The 24909-nt window shown below is 36.5% G+C and overlaps 1 protein-coding gene across 1 annotated transcript in view; it reads right to left on the reverse strand.

Moving 5' to 3' along the window:
• The window catches only part of Cdk14 (cyclin dependent kinase 14), a 767749-nt gene that overhangs the window by 722930 nt on the left and 19910 nt on the right, over nucleotides 1-24909 (reverse strand). The gene's annotated exons all lie outside the window — the stretch shown is intronic.

The following is a 24909-nucleotide window of genomic DNA, read 5'->3' on the forward strand; positions in this document are numbered from 1 at the left end:
TGACAAAGGCCTTGATTCTAATTCCACTACCCACAGCGTGTGAAGCAGTTGCGCCTTTCTGGTGGCCTTTCCTCCGATGTAAATGAACCCACCACCCACGCCCACCTCATGGGGGTGAGATGTAGTGCTGGTGTGAAACTTGCAGTTCTGAAAACCCTCCATCTTGTCCCTAACTAGTTTGGTGACCCTCTTGATGTACTCTAATGGGTTTCCCAATCAGTGTACAGTGTGTATTAGGTGCTACGCAGATGAATATCTTTTTCCACAGCTTTGTAATCATTTTAATATAACTAGTATTACAATGATATAATGGAAGCAATGCGAACTTCCTTTTAAAATAAATCTATATAAAAAAATCAAATGTCAGAAATACAAATAACAGTACATAGTTTAAGGATATGGCAAGAATTGGAAAGGAGGTTCCAAAATGGCTGAAATTTGAGCAATAGTAGTCCAGCAGGAGTGTGGAGGGGTGGCTGATAGAACTTTGTCCTTGACCACTGCTTATTTTTTTTCCACTTTTCAAAAATGAACAGTGAGCTGGGGGTCGTGGTGCTTACCTGTAATGTCAGCCACATGGGAGAGTAAGGCAAGAGGATGGCAAGCTACAGGCCAGCCTGGGCAACTGAGACCCCCTCTCAAACTAAAAGATAAAGAGGGCTGGGGATGTTGCTCAGTGGCAGAGTGCCCCTAAATTCAATCCCCAGTACTGAAAACTAAAATAAAGAATGATAGAGTTGTCCCACACATTCCTGGCATATTGATCTATTGATTTGGGGGCAATTGGATCAAATATTGACAATAAATATGGAGAAAGTAAAGAAATGCATAGAGTTCAACTATTTGTCCCTTGCCTATTTGTAATGCAGAGAACAGATAGAGGACTATTAGCTACAATATGAAAAGTACTCTTATAAACTGACAAGAACAACAACAACAACAACAACAAAAAGAAAATAGGAAAATGCACAAGGGATTTAAAGAGGCCTTCTGCAGGAAAGCAAAACCAAATCAGGAATAAATAATGCAAAAAAAAAATTAAACACCAGTACTAGGAAATTATAAATTGAGTAACGGTGAACAATCCATTTGCATCCACCAGATAGACAAACATTTAAAAATGCTAACACATATTGCTGGTGAAGATGTGGGAGGGAAAGGATCATGATAGCCCTTGGTAAAACTATGAATTGCTACAGTGTCTTTGCAAAGTAACCTGGTAGCAAATTAAAATTTAAAAAAAAAAAAAAAAAAACCTGTATTCTGTATAGGGAATGTACTTATTAGGGAAATTTGTCTCTCACTACTCCTCAGTTCTCATGGTACGAGTGGGCTACAACTTCTTCCCTGGAAGTAGAGCATGAAAATTAACCTGAATAAACAGGGCTTAGAATTTTCCCAGCACCATGATGATTCAAGGATGGGCACATGACATAAACAGTCCAATTCAAGACAATCTCAGGGATTTTGCCAGGACTGCTGGGACAAAGAAACCGTCTTCCCCTGGGTTCAAACTTGGAAGAATTCAGTCTCCATAGCTGTTAAAAGCCATCTTGATATTATGGGATAATGGCTGTGAAAATGTCCATATCAAAACATAAGTGACTCACAACCTCAGCTGCTGTTCCTCAGATTTCTCCACTAAATTCATGCCAAGGCCATGCTTCCTATAAGCTGCTGTCAGTCAAGACTAAAAATGACAGGATACTAATGTAAAATGCCTTCAATGGGATATTTTGGTGTGAGGACTCCCATCAATCTGTTTGAAACTTTCTTGGAACTGTTCTGTACCCTGAAACTACCAAGTCAATCTTATTTCTTCTGTCTTTCATATGTGTCAGACCTGCATTGCTGTTTGAAGTTTCTCTTCACCGTCACTAGTTCCCTCCCCTTTATCTTTTCCAACTGTTTCCTCAAGAAATAAACTTCTAATTCCATTTTAGCAGATGATTCTTAAAGGACCCAAACACAAATACTGATGGAAACATTCTGAAAAAACTAGGCAATCATTTACCCACACATAATTAACTTTTTTTCCATTGCCTCAGTCTATTGTGGACTAATTGGTCATTGATTAGTATGCTAAGGGTACCAGAAGAAATATCACTACAAACATGGTATTCAACAATGGAGATTTATTTTTCATAGTTTTAGAAACTAGAAATCCAAGATCAAGGTTCTAGCAATGCTGATTTCTCCTGAGGATTCTCTCCTTGAATTGTAGATAGCCCTTCTGTGTCCTCACATGGCTTTTCCTCTATGCACACCCACTCTTGGTTTCTCCTTTTATTCCTATAAGGACACCAGTCCCCTTAGAATAGGGTCCCATTCTTAAGTCCTGTGTAATCTTAATTAGCTCTATAAAGGCCATATATCCAATTACAGTCATATTGGGGGTTGGGGCTTCAACATATGCATTTGGCAGGGGACACAATTCAGTCCCCAACAGGAACAATACTTTTCTGTCGTCATTTGATTTACTCTTTGTCCTTCAGAGTAGCTACTGTGAAAAAAAAAAAATCATTCACCTGAAATCTGTTTTTTCCCCCCGTGTTTTTTTTTCAAGTAATCTCTGTTTTTGACTTAGTCATAAGCAAATGAATACCTATTATAACGATTTTCAACACTTTCACTGATTTGGCATTTATCAGATATAGATAAGAGTTGGTATTTGTTTAAAAGAGAAAGAAGTAGCCAACAGACTCAAGGAAAGAACAATTTGCTGTAAATGTCTGAGCATGTCTACCGATGCCCTCTGTTGGTAGCAACAGAAATGGCCTGTTTTAGTCCAGCTTTGTTATCCTCTATGTGTATGTTCAAAATGGGAAAGTACAGTGACCTCCATATCACCCTGTTGGACATTCTGTGTTTGTGTCAGTCTGACCATACAGGAGGGTTAACTGAAGAAAATTCAATGAAGGGATGAAACACACTTGTAGGTATGGCAGGAGTAATAAGAACAAAGGATGGCAAAGCACCAGGCACTAACAAGAAAGGGGGGTTCTTCTCAGCCCTGGAACTGGAGGACAAAGTTAAGAGTGGAGAGGTGAAATTGAGAGACAACCTAAGGATTGCCCAGCAGGAACCGTGGTTACAAGGTAGAGGAAGTAAGTGGCTAAGAGAGTAGGGGTAACTACTATGACCTCTCTTCTCCTGCTATCTGTCCTCCCAAAGCCAGAGGGCAAAGAATCTCAGGTAATATGATCTGCAAAGGGCAGGGTGGGGCAGATGTAGAAAGAAAATAGGAGTCGAGGATTAATGTGACAATCCAGCATACTTTCCCCTCACAAAAGGAATTGCCCTCTGTCTCTTCTCTTCCTTGAATTTTCTTGTCCTCTTTTCTCCTTCCTTCTCTCCCCACTCTGGCAGCCCTCCTCACACATACTCACATACACATACACACGATCATTCTGGATTATGGCTACTTATTTTATATACTGACTTCTTAAATGCCTCATCCATGGGTAGTAAATATTCCTGCACCCATCATAGGAGGAACGCATTTAAAAAAAAAAAAAAAAACACTTGAAATAAATAAATGAGTGCATGCTCATTATCTATCTTCATGACTTAAAATCTTCCTGGGGGGAGAAAAGCCAAATGAAACTTATGTCATGTATTCTACCTGGAATTCAATACAATGAATCCCAATCCTGAGTACAATAAATGCTTCAATAAAGCAAATGGGATAATTTTTCATGATTCCTGGCTATAAATTTATGTGAGAAAAAAATTCAAATAACAGATTCTAAAAGAACTTCCACACAGTTTGATTTTTATAAATAAAATGTGAAGTGTATTTTAAAATAAGACTAGCTTACTTCGTGTCTGACTTAAAGTCCACACAAGACTTTAAATGGAAGTGAAGAATCAAGTTTATCTCTAAAAATGACATTAAAGTCAACACTGAAAATGCTCAAATATAGGCTCTCAGTTGAATTTTTAAATAAACAGTCTGTTGAAAGTAAGCAGATTAAAAAAAAAAAAAAAAAACTCCAGGTTAATTAGCCAGTACTATTATAGCCAGGGTCAATATCCCCACCTCCCAGACACACACAGAAATTGTTTATGGTGATTGCAGTATATTCCTTTGTTCCAACCATTGTAAGTGTTGATCACTGAACCATGGAAGTTGTCTAATATGACAATTAAGACAAACAGACACGTGAACTCATTATTGGCTTTCTAATTACTGCAGTTGGCTTAATGACAGGGTTGCATTAAGTAGTACTATCAGTGTCTAAATCTTAAAGCAGATAGCTCTTCAAATGTCGTATTTCCTTATATATTCCCAATGAAGTGGGGGAGAGGAACAGCGTAATGGAGATTGTTGGCATTTTGTTGCCATAAAAAAAGGAATATTTATAATCTATTAGATATTTTGAAGGCACATATAACATGAAAGGACACTGCAATGGAAAACATACATTCTGGTTGGCTATTGTTGCATTAAGTGCATTGTTCAGCAAATGTTCCGCTATATTGAGTTTCAGGCATCAGTTGAATTACATTATGGTGAGATTTGTGATTAAGGTATGCTAACTCAAAATGACAAGCCAAGAGCTTTTAAAACCCACATTTCAATGAAATCTGGCAGCACAAAAACAGCTGCTCTAAGTCTGCTCCTCTAATATTTCAAAGGAAGAATAGCACTGGGTTTCTGATACCATATGTGCCAACTGCAGAAATTCTAGAACAGCCTGGGAGACCCTGGGTGAAAGGTCACACTCTGTCTTATACAGATGGCATATTTAATTATTAAAGAGCAATTTTAATCATTTCAGATCTTGAAATAAAAGGTCATCTTTGGGTATCTCAAAGTTTGTTATAACCTAAATGTGGCTGTCAAACTTATTTGGAGCCAGTAGGTAGCATATGTGATTTCATATTCTCACTTGATTTACATTCTCATGTGAGTTGAATTTGTTTTTCAGGCTCTAAAAGACATTTCATGGAAAAGATTTGAAGGTCATGTCTTTGGCAGAGAATTTTAAATTAAATCCAAATCTTTACTTCAGACTTAAATCAAGCTCAAATTCCTCAGGAGGATGGCTGAACGGCCCCTTCTTTCAGCAGAATTGTTTGTAGTTCTGCTAGAAAATTTTGCATCTAGTTTCAAAAATATTTTCAGAAATAGACTCGTTAGTTTTTGCTATTACAAACAATAAATAACACCAGCAAAGTGTCTGAGGTATAATGTTCAATAAATGCTGGGTCTTCTTCTCATTCTCACATCTTCTCATCAGATGCATGTATCCACATATTTGCATGCATACATTGGAATTCACTTTGATATAATCTGGCAAAAATGTGCAGAATTTTTAAAAAGGATAGTTCAATCATTTCTTAAAAGCAAAATCAAATACAAATCTTAGCATTAATATGGGCTATAGGTGAAGAAAAGAATGCTATAACTGAACTAAGAATAATAACCAATGTTGAGTGACTAATATCAGTAAGAGGATGCAGTAGGATTCTCCAGTATTCATCCTCCTACAGAAATATTGATTTGAATAACTACTCATGCACAAAAATACCAAAACAAGATATGAGGTTTAAAAGACAAAGCTATTAAAAATAATATCTACAGTAACTCAATAAGGTGTTCAAATACAAACCATGTACACTGTGACACAAAAAATAAAATGTGGGGAAAGTGAAGAGTACAAGTTTCTCTATTATCAAACTCAAGTCATCAGCTTCAAATAGCCTGTTAAAACTAAAAAATGTTTTATGTAAGTCTCATGGTAAGAACAAAGCAAACACTGACAATAGATATGTAAAGGACAAGAAGAAAGGAATCAAAGAATGCCACTGGTGAAAATCACCTAATCAGGAAGACAGCAAGAGAAGAAAAAGAAAACAAAGGATCACAAAACAACCAGAAAGCAAATGGCAGTAGATAAATCCCTACCTATTTATAATTACCCTGAATGCAAATGGACTTAATTCTCTAACCAAAAGACATAAAGTGACTAAATGGATTTAAAAATAAGGCCCGATTATCTGATGTGTCTGAGGCTCATTTCATATTTAAGGGTACATATAAACTGAGAGTGAAAGAATGGAAAAAGATGTGCCATCCAAATGGAAATCAAAATAAAGGAAGGGTGGTTATACTTAAACAAGATAAAATAGAATTTAAGACAAAAACTATAAAACAAGACATAAAAGATCACTATATATTGATAAGGAGGTCAGTTCACCAGAAGGATATAACAATTATAAATGTATATGCACCCAACATCAGCACACAAATAGATCTGAAGGGTGAGATAGACAATAATACAATGGACTTCAATAACTTACTTTCAGCAATGCACAGACTATCCAGATGATATATACTTCCAATAAGGAAATGTAAGACATTAAACTACACTTTAGATCAAACTACACATTAATCCTAGCAGATGTATACACAGCATTCAATTCAACAATAGCAGAATACATATTTTTCTCGAGTGTACACAGAACATTTCCAAGATAGATCATAAGTTAAGCCACAAAAAAAGACTTTAAAAATTTAAGAAAATTGATCCAACCATAATGGGATAAAATTAGAAATCAGTATCAGGAAGAATTTTGTGAAATTCACAAATATGTGTAAGTTAAACAACATACTTCTGAACAACCAATGGGGCAAAAAAGAATTTAAAAGGCAAGTTTAAAAATATGAGACAAATGAAAATGGACACAACAAAAGCATTCCAATGGGAAGTTTATAACAATAAATGCCTACATTTAAAAATAAGATTTCAAATAAACAACCTGAAGTTACACCTCATGGAACTAGAAAAGGAGCAAACCAAGCACAAAGTTAATAGAAGGAAGGTAATAATAAAGATCAGAGTAGAAATAAATGAAATAGAGACTAGAAAGACAATAGAAGAAATAAATTTTAAGTATGGTGGTACATACTTGTAAATCCAGGACTTTGGGAGGCTAAAGTGGGAAAATCATTAGAGCCCAGAAGTTTGGGACTGCCTGGGTATTGTAGTGAGACCTCCATTGCAGAAAGAAAACAAAACAAAAATGTTTAAGTTTTGTTTTTGAAAAGTTAACCTAAATCAACAAACCTTTAACTAGACTAAGAAGAAAGAGAAGACTCATATTAAACATGAGAAGCAAAAGATGAGACATTACAACCAATATCACAGAAATACAAAGAATTGTAAGAGACTATTATAAATAATTATACTCCAACAAATTGGATAATTTTGAGGAAATGAATAAATACCTAGAGATACAGAACCTACAAGAATGAATCATGAAAGACTAGAAAATGTGAACACACAAATAGTAAGTTTGGGGACTGAATCAATAATAAAAAATGTCCCATCCAAGGACAGATGACTCCATTCTGAATTGTATCAGACATTTAAAGAAGAACAAATACCAGTCCTTCCCAAATTCTTCCCCCCAAAATTGAAGATATGAGAATCTTTACAAATTGATTTTATGAGGCCAGCATTGCCCTGATACCAAAATAAGACAAGAACATTGCAAGAGAAGAAAATTATAGGTTAATATCCCCGATGAACATTAATGGAAACATACTCAACAAAATACTAGCAACCTGAATTCAATAGCACATTAAAATGATTATTCAGGCTGGGGTTGTGGCTCAGTGGTAAAATGTAGCATGCGTGAGGCACTGGGGTCGATCCTCAGCACAAAAAAAATGAAATAAAGATATGCGTGTCCACCTACAACTAAAAAATAAATATTAAAAAATGATTATTCACTACGATCAAGTGGGATTCAACCCAGGGATGCAAGTTTGGTTCAACATATGCAAATCAATAAATATGATACACCTTATCAATAGAATAAAGGACAAAATGATACAACTTTCTTGATAGATGCATTAAAGATTTGATAAAATTCAAAATCCCTTCATAATAAAAACTGAACAAGTTAAATATAGAAGAAATGCAACTCAATAAAGGGCATACATATCAAGCCCACAGATAACATACTAATAGAGAATAACATAAAGTTTTCTAAGATATAGAAGACAACAATGCCCATTTTTACCACTTTTATTCAACATAGTACTGGAAGACCTAGCCAGAGCTATCTGGCAAAATAAGAAAATTAAGGGCATCTTAATTGGAAAGAGGGAATCACATTGTCACTGCTTTCAGAGGACACAATCTTGTAAGTAGAAAACCCTGAAGACTTTCTATAGATCGGATCTGGAATGTCCTGCAAAAGGCTTGTGTTGAGTCTTGGTCCCCAATGCAGCAATGTTCAGAGGTGGGGCTCTTGGGAAGTGATTGAATCATGAGAGTTCTTACCATCAGTGCATTAATACATTGATGGGTTAATAATTTGATGGCCTTATTGGGAGATGGTGAAAACTATACTCGGTGAGATTTGGTTAGATGAAGTAGATGACTGGGGTGTGCCTTTGAAGGGTATATTTTGTTCCCAGACTCTTCCCTTCTCTCTACTTCCCAACTACCATTAGGTGAGCAGCTTTACTCTATCACACACTTTGGTCATGATGTTCTGCCTTACCTTAGTCCCAAATCAATGGAGCCAGCCAACCATAGGCTTAAAACCTCTGAAACTATGAGCCAAAAAAACCTTTCCTCCTTTCATTTTCTCAGGTATTTTGGTCAAAGTAATTAGAAGCTAACACAAGACTTCACTAAAAATTTGTTAAACCTAATAAATGAATTCTGTGAAGTTATAGAATATAAAATCAACATATATAAATAATTATCAATTCTGTATGCCAACAATGAACTATAGGAGAAAGAAATTAAAAAAACCCATTCACAATAGCTACAAAAAAAACCCCACAAAACTTAAGAACAAAGCTAAGCAAGAAATGTAAAGACCTGTATACTGAAAACTATGAATATTGATGAAAGAAACTGAAGAATACACAAATACATGTTCATATTCATGAATTGGAAGAATTTTGTTAACATGTCCATACTACAAAAGTAGTCAAAGATTCAATGCAACTTCTTTCAAAATTCCAATAACTCCTTTACGAAACTAAAACAAAACAAAAATCCTAACCTGTATATGGAACCATAAAAGACCCCCAAAAACCAAAGCAATGTTAAACAAAAAGTACAAAGCTGGAGGTATCACACTACCTAACCTCAAAATATACTGGAAAGTCACAGTACTCATATAAGCATGGTACTGACATAAAAACAGACACACAGCCCAACAGAACAGAATAGAGAGCTCAGAAATAAATCTATGCATTAGTCAGTTGATTTTCAACAAAGGTGCATAGAACACACAATGTGGAAAGAACAATTTCTTCAATAAGTGGTGCTAAGGAAACTAGAAATTAGACTTTTATCTTACATGTCATATATAAAAATCAGCTCAAAATGTATTAAAGACTTTAATGTAAGACCTGAACTGTTAAACAACCAAATAAAAACTGTTGGATTTTTTTGATGTGATTTTTTTGTTTTGTTTTGTTGTTGTTGTTGTTGCTGTGACAAAAAAAGACCCAACAAGAACACTGTAGAGGAGGAAAAGTTTATTTTGGCTCATGGGTTTCAGAGGTCCAATCCGTGGCCAGCCAACTCCACAGCTCTGGGCCACAGGTAAGGCTGAACATCATGGCAAAAGGATGGGCAGAGGATGGCATCTTAGGACATGGAAACCAGGAAGCAGAGACAGACAGAAAAAGAGAGGAAGGGAGAAGGAGAGTGAGAGAGAATGCTCCGGTTACCAGGGACAAAATATAAACCCCAAAATTATGACCCCTTTTGCAGCCACTACCATCTGCCTATAGCGACCACTCACTTAGTCCATATGAGTGGATGAATCCACTGATTAGGCTACATCACCTCATCATTACAACTCTAAACATTCTTGCATTGTCTCACACATGAGCTTTTGAGGACATCACATATCTAAAACATAACAAAAACATAGGGGGAAATCTCCATGACATTGGTCTGGGCAATAATATTTTAGATATGAGTACAAAAGCATAAACAATAAAAGCCAGAATATATCAGATTGCATCAACTAAAAAGCTTTTATATAAAAAAGGAAACAATCATTTAAGTGAAGACACACACTACTGAATGGGTCATAATGTTTGCAAACCATTTATTCCATAAGGGGTTATATTCAAAATGTAAAAGGAACTGAAACAACTCAATAGCAAGAATATAAGATATCCAGTTTAAAAATGGGCTGAGTTCTCACTCAAACAGACACTTCCCCAAAGAGGAGATATAAATGGCCAATGGGTATATGAAAAATATTCACCATCACTAGTCATGAGAGAAATATAAATTAAAATCACAATAAACATCTCCTGTCTTTTAGAATGACTGTTGTCAAAAAGAGAAAAGATGACAAGTGTTGGCAAGAATGTTCAGTAAAGGGAGCTCTGGCACACTGTTGGAGGAAATGCAAACAAGTATGGTCATTATGGCAAATAGTATGGAAGTTTCTCAAAAAATTAAAAATAGAATCATCATATGACAGAAATTCTACTACTGGATACAAATCCAGGGGTATGCATTCAGTATGTTGATGAGATATTTACAATCCCATATTCATTACATCATCATTCATAACATGGAATCAACCTACATGTTCATTAACAGATGGATAATAACGAATAATGGATAATGAAATAATGAATAATGAAAATGTGCTATATATAAACAGTGAAATATTATTCAGCCTTAATACAAAAGAAAATTCTATTATTTGTGAGCATTATTATTTGAAGAACATTATGCAAAGGGAAACAAGTCAAACACAGAAAGATACCATATTATCTCACTCATATGTGGAATCTGAAAACATTGAACTCACAGAAGTAGAGTAGAATAATAGTTATGAGGGGCTTGGGGTGAGGAGATAAAGAGATACTGGATAGGGGCTGGGGCCATGGCTCAGTGAGAGAGCACTTGCCTGGCATGTGAGGCACTGTGTTTGATTCTCATCAACACATACAAATAAATAAAAGTCTATCAGCAACTAAAAAAAAATATTTTAAAAAAGAGGTATTCGACAAAAAAAGAGGTATTAGACAAGGGATACAGATTTCAGTTAGATAGGAGGAATAAGTTAAAAGAAATATATTGTACAATATGATGGCTAAGTAAAAAATATATTTTGAAAATGGTCAAGAGAGTATATTTTAAGTGTTCTCATCACAAAAAATAATAAGTATGCCTTATAATAGCTGAATTGAGCCACTTAACAGTGTATACATATTTCAAACTATCATGTTGACTATCAAAAATATATAAAAGTTTTAGCTGGGCATGGTGGCATACACCTGTAGTCCCAGTGGCTCAGGAGGCTGAGGCAGGAGGATTGCAAGTTCAAAGCCAGCTTCAGCAACTTAGCAAGGCACTAAGCAACTTAGTGAGACCCTGTCTCAAAATAAAAAATAAAAAGGACTGGGAATGGGCTCAGTGCCCCTAGGTTCAATCACTGGTACCAAAATAAATAAATAAATAAATAAATATAATCAGTGAAAAAAAAGTTGATATTATTGGTAACTTGTTAGGTGCCAGGCACTGTGCTAAGTGCCTACATGCTAATACAACATTCCAATGAACAAAGTGTAGTAATTTCCTCTATTTTACAAATAAGCAACTAAGGCACAGAGGTTAAGATACCAGATACCAGGCTCAGGTTACATAGATGGTAAGTGGGGGAGACAGGGTGCCAAACTACACCACTTGAATTTTAATGCCCATACTTGTGTGAGTACCCTCCAGCTAAAGAGCCCCAGGAACACACCTATGGTTGAAAAGGTGAAGTTATTTTCTCATTACAGAGAGAAAACTCAGACCATGGGCAAAGGTGAAATGATTCAATAAAGGGTGTTTGAAAGGATTTGTCATAAAATTTGGTCTTGTGTTAGGTAATTTGGAAGAGATTTTAAGGACTAGGACTTCCTCTAAATTGGACGCTAACAAGAAATGGGTATAATTCTATGATTTGGTTTCTTAATAAGTCTGATCAAGACAGAGGGCAGGTAAGTAAAAGTAAAACTGTAAGTATTGCAGCAGCAGTCACTCAAGTCATCTGGGACAGGGACTGATAAGGTAGGTCACCCAGCAAGGTGGTAGAAGAGCCATGATTGGAATGCCAGAGTCTACTCTAGACTTTCACATTTCCTGCCTTACAGTCAAGATCAACAGAAGCAACAGAGAAGCAAATCAAGGATGATGGGAGTGATTTTTTTGTACTAGGGATTGAATTCAGGGGTGCTTAATTACTGAGCTATATCCCCAACCCTTTTAATGTTATTTTTAAATTTTGAGACAGTGTCTCACTAAGTTGCTAAGGGCCTCACTAAGTTGCTAAGGCTGGCTTTGAACTTGTGATCCTCCTTCCTCACCCTCCAGAGCTACTAGGATTACAAGCCTGTGCCACTGTGTCTGGCTGGGAATGATGTTTTAGGAAAAAAACAGAGTTCTGTATTCAAGCTAAGAGCTGAACTGTGAGATGGGGACCAAAGAAGTCTCTAAGGGGAGCTACCTGCTCTGAATGGAAGGAAGGAAGGAAGGAAGGAAGGAAGGAAGGAAGGAAGGAAGGAAGGAAGGAAGGAAGGAAGGGAGGGAGGGAGGGAGGGAGGGAAAAGAAAGAGAAGTCAGTCTACCCTGGGGGGGGGCACTCTTTTTGCTCTCCTGGAAGCTTCCTAGGTCAGCCTACCTCTAAGTGCTCACTGAACACTCTCATCAGTTTCAAAGCCCCATTCCCATTGCTCATGTGTGTGATAGGCTGCTTTAGAGCACTGGGTTCATACTGGCAGCTGGATGCCTGCTATGGACCTGATGGAAGCTTCCTTCCCCCAATTCTCCAGTTGCTTTCATTGGATTCACCTCTTTCTGGGGTCCTAAACCTCTACAGTGGTACTGCTGGGAGGTTCTGCCTGGAGACTCTGTATTAAGCCTTGTTATAAAACACAACAGAAGGGATGCAATGAACATGTGCTGTGCCCTCCTGTACAGCCACTTCCTGAATAAAAAAGCCCCGATTTCCTTGGGAACTTTCCCTTCACCATCAGATGTAGTCTTGGAAGGACATGAAAGCAAATGTATCCTCCTTCAGCCACCAACACACATATCAAGGAGGGACCACATGGAATGAATCAGGCAAATCAGTCTCTTTTCCAGGGGTCTGGATCTTTAGTGGAGTAACAAGACTGGAACACAGTGGAGCCTACATAAGCAATTTCTGAAGAGTATATCCCCAAAATATTTCCAGTAACATTTTGTTTAGTTGGTTTATTTGTTTGCATCCAAAGAACACTAATTGACACATATTTATTTGGTAATGTTTTCTATAGTGCAGAGTTTAAAGAAAACATCTTTTAACAATATCATTTCAAAATAATAAGGAAGGACATAGTCAAAGCTCTGGTTTCCTGTTCACATGGAAACCAGACGATGCTCTCCCAGGAGACTCTTGCTTTATTAAGATTACTGGTCTTTTTTTCCTAGCAATGTTAGGAGGTCAGAATAAATGCCAAAAAGATAATAATAGGTCTTTGACCTTTATTTTCATGTGACTCTTTACTTTTCTTCTCTATGAGAGCAGATGATGTTGAACTCATATTTTTTCTCCAATTTGTGTTGACAAACAAAAAGAGAATCTTTGCTTCAATCTATTCATGTAGAAATCTAATTAGAAGATTCCTAAATCTAAAGAACGTTTCTCTAAAAATCTCATCGTTTTTAAATGAGGTAATATGCTTTTCTTGAAATAAAAAATACCGCTTTGCATTTGTTTCCAGTTCTTTGTTTTAGAGTGCTCCGTTTGAAGTCAAATCAAGAAATCTCTGGGAAATAAAATATTTGGGTGACAGAGCAAGAAAAGAGCATCTTTAGAATAATATATCTTGTAAAGCATTCAAGATGGGAAATAGGAGAATCCTGAATAACTGCATACGAACATAGGTTTGTAGGTACTGGAGAGTGATCTTAGTTTAGAAATCAGATATCCTGTGAGCTTTTTATTCTGCAGAGTAGCAGATCACACTGAGAAAGATGATCATTCTAGAACTGCTTGCTTGTCCTTATTCTCAGATGATTGCCCATGTAGAAAATTTGATGAAACTATAAACTATTGTAAATTATTAAATGAGTTGAGAAAGGTTCTTTGAGTCCAAGTCATTAGAGTTCCCATATACTGGCTCTAACCAATTAGAAAATGTACTTGAAACAAAGACCTCATTCATAGTATCACAAAAGCTGAAGGCATAAATCTCTTAGCTTTAAATTTCAATATAAACCTCAAAACACTGAGTGTAAAAATCATACTGTGAAATGGTAGTTTTAAAATGAGAAACTTATATAAAAAACTTACATTTAAAAATGTTAAATGAAAAAGTATTATTAAATATTTATGGATTAAAATACAAAATTCAGATTACTGTTACTTCTGGATAGTGGAAGAAAAAATTGGAACTGGAGAACATTTATAAGGACTTTATTAATTAAGAAAAAGCCTAAAGGAAACAAGTGGCAAAATGTTAAGGTGTGTTATAGCTGGGTGATGGATATCATTGTTATCCTCTTATTATTCTCTGTAATTTTATTTACTTTCATAATAAAATGTATTTAATCATTATTGTAATTATGAGGAGTAAAACAAAATTTTCCTTATTGGTCTCTTATTCCAGTTGGAGAATCTGGGAATAAAATTAAAAAAAAAAAAAAAAACAGTGTGAATGGTTTTGTTGTTTGAGGGAAAATTCATCAGCAGATAAAGTAATGCATGAAACAAGTTGTAACTACCATGTCCACAGTTGATGCTGTTTAGATAAACCATCTTCTACGTTCCCCCTTAGGAGAAACAAGTCCCTCAAGCATTTATGTAAAACAGACATGGTTATAGTAAGGGGAAAATGTCCCAGGCTTGGTTGTCAATTTTGCCAACTAGTAAAGTTACTTCCTCTGGTCCTCAGTTTTATCATTTATAAAGTGTGGGTAATTGGTGCTTTCCATTTCTCATAGGGTTGTTGTATAGAGTTATGTAGAGAAATAAAAACTTGAGACTGTTCACTATTATGGAAATGTTAGAGGATCCTGTGTATACAGTTTCACTGACTTTCAGATTGAATTTTATGAAATTCAAACATACTTAATATGTTGGTGAGTGAAAAAAACATCACATTTTTGGGGAAAAGAGGAAAGTCTGCTTAATTTTGAAGGCTCAGTATCAGGAGAATTGTAATGTACCAACAGGATTTAATCCCCAGGATTCTCTGGAGAAGGAAGATTACTACGTGCACTTTTTCTGAGTTACTAGAGGACTTTAGGCTATAGACTGAGAATGATAGAAATTAAGATTCTTTAGGTTATTTTTCTGTGGATAAAGAATATCCTCTAGGATTTACTTTAGCTAGAAATAGAATGTCAACTATTATATTTATCCACAGATAGAGAAAGGCAGTGATTAAAGGCACAAACCCAAAAGTTACACCGTCTGGGTTTAAAACTAGACTTTGTCACTTGTAACTGGATGCTACGGGATTTAAGCTCTTAGGCCTCAGTCTGTACACAAGTAAGATGGTGATGATAATAGTAACTACTTTCTGGCCATCAGAATTTCAGGGAAGGCAATCATACCTTTCTCCAAGGGTGATATATCTTTCTCTGTGGGCCCTGAAATATTTTAGTTGTTGATAGACCTTTATTTTTATTTATTTATACATGGTGCTGAGAATCAAACCCAGTGCCTCACACATGCCAGGCAAGTGTGCTACCACTGAGTCATAGCCCCAGCCCCTAAAATTTATATTTTTAAGAAAAAAAATTTAAACTTATAAGTTCAAAATAAGTTGTGGGTATAAAGAAAAGGCCTGTACAACTGAGGATGGCTAAAATTGAAGCTTCCTTACCTTTTTGGTGTATTCACTCTGGCCTTCTTTCACTCTCCAAGCCAAGAACCAATAAGAGAAAGTAGACACAGAAGTCAGACAGTTGGAGATCAAAAGACAGCCAAATATCCCTTATCTATAATTCCAAAATCTAAACATCTCTAAAAATTTAAAGTGCTTTTGTAATTTATTTGGCATCAAAATTTAATATCATCTGAATTCATCTGACAGTAAAACGTGATCTGAATTGATATGATATAGTCTTAATTTATTTCACTTGGTGTGGATATTCATATCCTTTATTACAGAAATCCTAATATGTTTGATAGGATGTTGCTTCAAAATCTGTGTGTGAACCATACAATCTCTCCAAAATCTGAAAATTCTGTATTTTAAAACTCACCTGGCCCCAAAAGTTTCAGATAACAGATTGTGGACAAGGCCAGGTTTAAACCTGAATTGAGAAAAACATCAACATCCCAGAAGTACAGAGGCAGAGCTCTCAGAGCAAAGGTAGTGAATGGAGGAGCAGAGATCCACTTAGGCTAGAGGAACTGCATTTGCTCATTTCATTTCTTAAATTCACAAACTCGATCAAACTCCTTCTGAGAAGGAAGAAGTAAGGGGGGAGGGCAAAACTGAGGAGCTCAGGTAGGTCTTCCCAGATGTTTTCTTCCTAGGAAGTTAATTAGAAATCAACTTCTTCCCCAAACTATCAATGGTGGAAACATGAGAAGCAGCAATAAATGTTCCCCACTGCTACAGTGTGGATCTTAAATGTCCCCACAAAGGTCCACCTGTTAAAAGACTTGATCCCCAGCTTGGTGCTATTAGGAGGAGGAGGAATCTTTTAGAGGTGGAGCCTAGTGATCTTTAGGTCACTGGGGATGTGCCCTCAAAGGAAATTATGGGACCTTGGTCTTCCTCTTCTTCTCTTTCACTTCCCAGCGGTGAAGTGTTTTTGCTTGGCCACACACTCTTGCTGTGATGTGTTGCCACTGGTTCAAAGCAACGGGGCCACCAAATCATGGACTGAAACTTCTAAAATTATAAGCCAAAATAAACCTTTTCTCACTGAAACTTCTAAAATTATAAGCCAAAATAAACCTTTTCTCTTTATAAGTTGATTATCTCAAATGTTTGTTATAGTAATGGAAAGCTAACTAACAAACCCATTAAAAATGGGGTCATTATGAAGAGTAAATAAAATCATGGCTTACGGAGCTTGGCACTGCACTTGACTCACAGGAAGCCTCAATAGATGTTGCTGTCATTATTATTGTCTAAACATGTATCATGCACTGGAGTAATTTCCTTCTGGCTTTTAGTCTTAGGAAAGTGTGATCCACTCCAATTACAATCTCTTTTCGTGGGAAGGGAAGTTAAGGGGTTGCTTACAAAAGCTAGTGAACCCTCTCAAGGAGAGTACTGGCCCCTAAGGAATAGATTTCATCTTATAATTTTATTTTCCCTCTCATTCTGTCACATTTTCCTTGTTCTGCTTTCTTCACTCTCTCATTTTACATTTTACTTTGTATTTTATTTATTTTTTGAACTTTAGTGTTTTTACTAGCTACTCTAAATCCTTTCTGAAACAAAGCTGAGTATAATTATATAAATGACTTTGAAAGAATTCGAAGGACCTCAAAATTATTTGCTGCTTATTTTAAACAAAATAAAAATTAAATTGGTCATATATGGAGGAGAAATTCTAGGATTAAATTTGCATGACTGATATTTGGTGAAAGAAAGAAATATTTTTCTTTTTTGTATCCAATTGTCTTCTGGCTCCATGAACCAGAAATTTCTTCTTTCAGAGGTATTAATGAAGTACATCTATTTTATAAGCAATACCTGACGAGACAAACATGAAAAAGGTGAAAAAGGTAACTGGAGTGGGAGAAAGAGAGAAGAGTGGTGCAAAGCTTTGGGGAAAGAAAAGCAAAAGCTCCAGAAAATTAAAAATATCTTACAGAGATCTATGCACAGAAATTCATAAATCCTGATGTGACTTTTAAAGCTTTTTCTGATCACAAAAATAATGCATGCCCACTATAAAGTATCTATAAAAGAGATTAGTACAGAACAAAAAAAATTACCCAAATCCTTCCACTTTGAAGGCATTGCTAATGTTTTTGGTATATAGCAGCCAATCTTTTTTCTTTGCATAGATATTATTTTATTTTCCAAAGTAGGATGTTTAACTTATTGTTTTATAATTTGTTTTTCCAGTTAACTATAAATTCTAAATATCACCTGTTAGTCAGCTTTTCATTGTTGTAACTTAATACCTGAGATAATCAAGAAGGGAAAAGATTTCTTTTGGCTCCTTGTTTTGGAAGTTTTAGTTCATGGTTGCTGGTCCATTACTTTTGGGTCTGCAGCAAGGAAGAAGCATGTGGTAGAGGAAGCCCTCACCTCATGGCCAGAGTGAAAAAGAGATAACAGGTTAGGGTTACATTTTCCCCTTCAAGGGCTATCCCAGATGACCCAAGACCTTCCACTAGGCACCCCCTCTTAATGATTCTGCCAGTTCTCCAAAGTACCAAGCTGAGGACTAAACCATTAATACATGGGCCTTGGGGGGACATTCCAAAGCCAAACTATGAATTGTCCCATGTTACTAAAGATTCTTTAAAAATTTTATAACATAGAATACATGTTCATGGTAATATGTTCAAGCAATAGAGACAAAGTCAAACTCTTGGCTTATCTTGCCAATATCCTGTATGAACTTCTTAGAATAATTCATAAGAGTTGTAATATATACGAGTGTGTGTGTGTGTGTGTGTGTGTGTGTGGTGTTCTTTCAGACATTTTCTGTGCCTTTCTAGGGAATTAATTTTTCTATACATATTATCAATATTGTTCTACTCTGTATATTTTTTAATCTTTTCTCATCAGTCTATGTAGGTCCTATTTCAATGTTTTTAATAGTTATATTTAGATTTATCAATCTCTTTTATATTGTTAGGGGAAAAATAAAGTTGGATTCCTTCCTTTTCTTATTTTACTAAAATATCAGAGACATGAAAGGGTTACATGAAAAAAAAAAAAAACACAAAAAATCAAACTTAAACTATACCTAACATACTGAATATGTTATGTAAGAAAATATGATTTTCAAATTTTTCTCTCTGAGGCTGGAAATGGACGTTTTAAATATGACATTAAATAACTATAAAGGGAAGTACTGATATATCTTATTATAGGAAAAATTAAAACTTTGCAAAACAAAAAACAATCACAAAGTATAAACAATAAATGACAAACTGTTGAAGATAATTTCAATGAAAAAAGATAAATTATTGATTTCTTCAATAAGCAAAACTCATTGATAACTAAAGAACTGTTCATGAACTAGAAAATCTTAAAAGATGAGTCCTAGATGTGAGTTGGCATTTCACTGATAAAGAAATGCAAGTGGCCAAAACAAATAAGAAAAAAAAATGAACCACCTTATTAAGAAGTGAAAAATAAAACAAAAATTAACACATTTAATAATATTTGGGCTTTTCAAGTCCCTTTGTTGGGCTTATGTAAAGAAATATTCTTAATCACAGTAGAAGGGTATATTGGCACAAACTTCTTTGGAAAATAAACAATTAATATCATCAAATTAAATATCCATATACTTTCACTCAGGAATTCCTTTTGGTCTTAATTCTATATAATTATGTACAGTGATATGTTCAAAGATATCTTATTATTTGAATAGCAAGTTCTCATGTTTAAATGAATTTTTTAAAAATGTGAAATCATTCCTTGGAATTACTTGGGTTAACCACTAGATGTCATGATTGTTCAATAAAAATAAAGGTATAGCCAGGTTTATCAACTGATTTTGGAAATTGGAAAGAACTTTATAGATATATGGTCCCCCACTTTACAATAAATAGTGCTTATACAAGCCACCTAGTACAACTCTGAAACATGGATATTTGGCCATATAATATAGTATATTGCAAAAGAGCGTTGTACAAAGTGACACTTAAGTTATCACTAAAAAATGTTTTTCTCATAAGGGAGATTCAGATTTCACTTGCTTTTTACAAGGCTTTAGCCTAAAATTGAGTAGGTTCATTTGATGTGATTAGGGGCTTCTAAGAGAAATGAGGGCATCAGAGAATCTCATCTCTAACATTGAAGATTTATTTTGGGGATCTGAAAAATATTCTATCTTTAAGAGTGGCATACTTGGGGCTGGGTATGTGGCTCAAGTGGTAGCACACTCACCTAGCATGCATGAGGCACTGGGTTCCATTCTCAGCGCCACATAAAAATAAAAGATATTGTGTCCACCTAAAACTAAAAAAATAAATATTAAAAAAAGAGTGGCATACTAAATTGTAAAATACCTCTGAGTGGAGTGACCCCTCAAGTACTATAGTTGAAATTTTTCAGATTCATTGGATTTTAAGCAATAACAAGGCTCCCTGTGAATGAAACAAAGGAAAAGGGATGGGGCGGCACATTGGGAAGATGTGGCTCTTAGCATGGACTCTGGATGTCCACTCTAGTGTCTTTTAAGCTAAATATTATATAATTAGTGTATCAATGCCCCCCTCCGCCTGCCCAGGTCCCTCCCCACTCCTCCTGGCCACAAAGTAGAAGGCTTACAGCATTGGCACTTATCCTTAGGGTACACATGGCCAATACTGATTAAATAAGAATGATTCTTCCAGGACCATGGTTCATATGTGCATGTGCCATAGTTTCTGCCCCCAAACCAAAAGGTTACATATTTAATTTAGCAGGATAGAAGAACAGTACAGGGGCCCAATGCTGGCAGAGGGGTGGATCTTTTTGTGGTGTCTCCTCTACCTACACCAAGACCTATCAATCACAGCATAACCAACTTCTCACTGGGCCCTTTTGTTATGTCAGAAGGTAAATGTTGTATCTCATTCTTATTTTCCTCTTAAAATACTAGCAGATGCAGGGCGGGGGTATCAAATAACAATTGACTCATTATTTTTTCTTATTTAAGACAGACAGTTTAATCAGAAAACGCTGATAGATGTATTTGGCTTCCTTGAGTTCATAAGGTATTTTGAATGAAAACACACTCATTATTCAACTCCCAATATTAGCATAAATTTGGCCTGTTTTCTGTAGGAGAACCAACAAATCTGCAAAGGAAGATTCTGATGTATAAACTGGCTTCTCCTTCAATCCCAATCTCAACATTAGATAGCAGTGAGACCTTAAGAAAAGTCATTGCACTCTCATGATCACAATGACAGAGTAAGATGAAAATTACTGGTCTCAATTTAGAGAGGTGGAAACTGAGAAACAGGATTTCAGATACCTACATAGTAAGGCAAAGACCTGGAACTATAGAGACTTCAATTCTCCCAATTCCATGTACTTTCTGCTGTATAATGATATGAAAGGTATAATCAATTATGTTCATTTTTAACCAATACCAGATTCATTTTCTCTTCAAGTCCACCAAGGTATGGGAATCACTACTTCTGAATATAATTGATCCTCATTATTTTTGAATTCTGTATTTGCAAATTCACTTAATAAATTTTGTTTGTAACCCCAGAATGAACACTCACTGTGTTTTCATGGCCAATCTCAGACATGTGTAGAGCTGCAAAACTGGGCTGACATACTTGTTCCAGTTGACATACATGTTCAAGCAACACTCTTTGCCTTTTTGTTTCAATTCTTACACTGAATTAAGTGTCCTGGTTAGTCTCAGTGGTTAAGCAGCTCTGGGTTCAATCCCTGGACCAAAAAAATATATAAGTCAACAATGTACATTCAATAAAATATCTTTAAACAGAAATGACATAAAACTAGATTATGTACTGATGGATTGATTAAAATTTTATGACCAGAGGTTCCCAGGTACCTAACCCTACAAGCAGTGTTCAGTGTTTGCTAATTCAATGTTCATGGTGACTTTATAGAACACAACTCTCATGAATAATGAAAAGACTACATTTAGATATAATCTTATATGTGTTGGTTCAAAGTACATCACCTCAACCCTACTAATGTCAGTGCCTACCTTGGCTCCCTCTCCTCTCTACTGTGGGGAATACATAAGTCTATTAAGGGTTTCAGTACTTGGATTTGGAAAATCAGAGCTCTAATACCACTGTTTGAAATTAATGAACAACAAAATGTATTTCTCTGCCTGCAACTATTTTGGGACTGGTTTAAAAAGAGAAGGGACCTGCTGCTTTGTTGAGAGCCACAGCCGAGTCAGGATGACGCATGGCATTTTTGCCAAAAGTAGTGGTTGAGAGGTGACACTAGCGAGCCATTAAGATGATGACTTTTGAGTTCTGGTGGAGTTCCCGTTGAGTTCCGCTTGAGCTCTCGCGGGGGTTCCCAGAGAGTTCCCATTGGTTGGGGAAGTGCCGGAGGAGGGATAATTCCGTTTGCTGGTTCCTGGAGGAGCCGCCTGGCGTTTGGGAGGATTCCCGGGGAGCGTGTGTGGAGTGTGCTGGTGGAGTTCAGAAATAAAGTTTGTTCCTGCTTCAGTGGCTCGTGATTTGTGCCCAGCCAGACTGCGGCATTTGGCGGCCCGTACGGGGAACGCCTGAAGCTCGGAGGTAAGTGAAATTGCTCGCCCCTAAGGGAAGGCGAGAGAATGGGTGACCATTTCAAAAAACAATGTGTTCTTGTTTTGATTTCTTTTGTTTTTGTTTCAAGCTGCCTATCCCTAGAACTTTCTCAGGCAAACTGGGAAAAATGGTTTGCTCAAGGTTTGAAGTTGTTCACCCCTGAGGAAGAGATAGAAATAGACCACAAATGCACATGTCAAGAAAATAGGAAAATTGATACAACGATTTTTTGTTCCGTTTTTGTTTCATTCTGTTTTGGTTTTGTTTTGTGTTATCTTGTTGGGTTGCATTATCTTTATAATAAATTAAAAATTAGTAAAAAACAAACCGAAAGAGTGTTAAGTAAATTGTTAGAGGTTCAGACCATGGAGAAAGACATTTTAGATCAAGCAAAAGAGAAGGTCTCTCAAGATAGTCAGAGAGAGGAAGAAAATTTAAAGGAAAAGGGGCTATTAGAGAAAAGGCTACAACAGGAAGCTGCTACTAACACTGTTCTATCACGAGAGGGCGTAATTCAACCAACAGCTCCACCTATGGAGACAGATGAGTGGCCCTCAACCCCCATAGTTGATAGATGGGATCCTGAGACAGGACCTCAAAGATTAGCATGCCCTGTACTTGACCAGGCAGGAGGGCAGCGAATTCACCATGCTCTAGATTTCAAAACAGTGAAGCAGTTAAAGGAGGCTGGAACAACCTATGGCCCTCAAGGACCCTTCACTGTAAGCATGGTCGAATCAATTACCAACTTGGACATGACGCCAGCAGACTGGGCTATCATGTGTAAATCTGTGCTAAATGGAGGACAATATTTGTTATGGAAGGTTGCCAATGAGGAATTTTGCACGGAGATGGCTAGGTGAAATGCAGCAGCCAGTTACCCTCAAAGAAATCTAGACATGTTGTTAAGAAAAGCACCTTATGAGGGTCAACGGCAACAAATTGAATATGATCCTGCTATATATATTCACAAATTGCTGCAGAAGCAGTTAGGGCATGGAAGACTTTACAAGGACATGGAGATTTACAAGGTCAATTATCTAAGGTAATACAGGGAGCTAATGAACCTTACGCTGATTTTGTAGATAGGCTTATTCAAACAGCTACCAGAGTTTTGGGGGATACAGAACAAGCAATGCCATTAATAAAACAACTGGCTTATGAGCAAGCAAATCGTTGGTGCAGAGAGGTCATTAGACCATGGAAACATGGAGATTTAAACACATATATTAAATTATGTAGAGACATTAATGAACAAGGGCAAGTCTTGGCAGCTGCAGTACAACAGGCTTTAGATGCCAGGCCAAAAACATGCTACAATTGTGAACAAACAGGACATTTTAAAAGGAATTGCCCCATAGGAGGAGGGTTTAACAAAACTAGGTATCAAAGGGGTAGAATACCGGGTATTTGCCCACGATGCCGTAGAAGGAGACATTGGGCTAATGAATTCCGTTCTCAAACCACCATAGAGGGTACTCCATTATCAAAAAATGGACAAGGACCAGGTGTTTACCCACGATATCGTGGAGAAAGGCATCAGGCTCCATTGCCAAAAAACGGACAGGGGGATCAATGCTCCAGGGCCCACAACCACAAATATACGGGGCACTGGAGAAACCCAGAAACACCATGGAGGAACCCAGCAACACCATCAGGGTAGTGAAAGGACACATTATCCATCAGATCTCTCATCAGACGAACCAGAGGGAGTGCAGGGTTGGACATCTGTGCCTCTGCCAGAGCAGTACTAACTCCAGAGATGGGAGTTCAAATCATTCTCACAGGAGTAAAAGGACCTCTTCCCCAAGGAACAGTAGGCTTATTGTTAGGACACAGTTCTTCTACTCTAAAAGGACTTATGATAAGTCCTGGGGTAATTGATCCCGATTATGAAGGTGAAATAAAAATTATAGCTAGTTCTCCAAGAGGTATATCAGTAATTTCACCAGGTGATAGAATAGCACAGTTATTAATAATACCCAGCCTGCATGATAAATTTTCCAGTCATAGTGTAGAAAGAGGTTCCAGGGGATTAGGCTCCACAGGTGTAGATTGGGCTATGCTGTCTTTAAATTTAGATTCTCCCCCAATGCTAAATCTAAATATTCAAGGACATGAATTTAATGGGCTACTGGATACAGGTGCAGACCTTAGCATCATATCTCGTCAAAAATAGCCAAAACATTGGCCATTACAACAAGCCACTCAAACGCTTCGAGGCCTAGGAGTGGCGACTAATCCCCATAGAAGTGCAATGGTATTAGATTGGAAGGATCCTGAAGGATGTGAAGGAACTATACAGCCATATGTATTGGATCATCTTCCTATAAATTTATGGGGACGAGATGTCCTAGATCAATTAGGTTTGACATTAACAAATAACATCAATCCAAATGCGCCCACTATTAGGGCTAGACAAGGTTTTAGGAAAGAAAAAAGATTAGGAGAACAAGAACAAGGTATAGCAGCACC

This window comes from Marmota flaviventris, chromosome 1 (assembly GCF_047511675.1).
Source record: "Marmota flaviventris isolate mMarFla1 chromosome 1, mMarFla1.hap1, whole genome shotgun sequence".
NCBI lineage: Eukaryota > Metazoa > Chordata > Mammalia > Rodentia > Sciuridae > Marmota > Marmota flaviventris.